This window comes from Arachis ipaensis, chromosome B5 (genome assembly GCF_059453495.1).
Source record: "Arachis ipaensis isolate K30076 ecotype BB chromosome B5, ASM5945349v1, whole genome shotgun sequence".
Classification (NCBI taxonomy): domain Eukaryota; kingdom Viridiplantae; phylum Streptophyta; class Magnoliopsida; order Fabales; family Fabaceae; genus Arachis; species Arachis ipaensis.
This window is the reverse complement of record NC_142440.1, coordinates 135,121,383-135,122,225: the sequence shown is the minus strand read 5'-3', so window position 1 is coordinate 135,122,225 and position 843 is coordinate 135,121,383. Positions and strand designations below refer to the sequence as shown.

The window sequence follows — 843 nt, the reverse complement described above, 5'->3', positions numbered from 1 at the left end:
ATTCCATGCAGACTCTGAGAGATCATATTGACTTGCTGAGTCAATATTTTATTCTGTGCCAATATGGCATTCAGAGTATCAACTTCAAGAACTCCCTTCTTCATAGGCGTCCCATTACTCACAGGATTCCTTTCAGAAGTGTACATGAACTGGTTATTAGCAACCATGTCAATGAGTTCTTGAGCTTCTGCAGGCGTTTTCTTTAGGTGAATTGATCCACCTGCAGAAGTGTCCAGTGACATCTTTGATAGCTCAGATAAACCATCATAGAATATATCCAGGATGGTCCATTCTGAAAGCATGTCAGAAGGACACTTTTTGGTCAACTGTTTGTATCTTTCCCAAGCTTCATAGAAGGATTCACCTTCTTTCTGTCTGAAGGTTTGAACATCAGCTCTAAGCTTGCTCAGCTTTTGAGGCGGAAAGTACTTGGCTAAGAAAGCCGTGACCAGCTTATCCCAAGAGTTCAGGCTGTCTTTGGGTTGGGAATCCAACCATAATCTAGCTCTGTCTCTTACAGCAAAAGGGAAAAGCATGAGCCTGTAGACTTCAGGATCTACTCCATTAGTCTTAACAGTATCACATATTTGCAAGAATTCAGTTAAGAACTGAAAAGGATCTTCAGATGGAAGTCCATGAAACTTGCAGTTCTGCTGCATCAGAGAAACTAATTGAGGTTTCAGCTCAAAATTGTTTGCTCCAATGGCAGGAATGGAGATGCTTCTTCCATGTAAATTGGAATTAGGTGCAGTAAAGTCACCAAGCATTCTCCTTGCATTGTTGTTGGGTTCGGCTGCCATCTCCTTTACTTGTTCGAAATTTTCAATCAAGTTGTCTCTGGAT

At 41.3% G+C, this 843-nt stretch overlaps 1 non-coding gene across 1 annotated transcript; it reads left to right on the top strand.

The window, feature by feature from the left end:
• The first annotated feature begins 296 nt into the window (after positions 1 to 296).
• Positions 297 to 404, top strand: LOC148565871 (small nucleolar RNA R71). The gene has a single exon (XR_015883840.1). It is a non-coding gene; the product is annotated as a small nucleolar RNA R71 (small nucleolar RNA).
• The last annotated feature ends 439 nt before the right edge of the window (positions 405 to 843 follow it).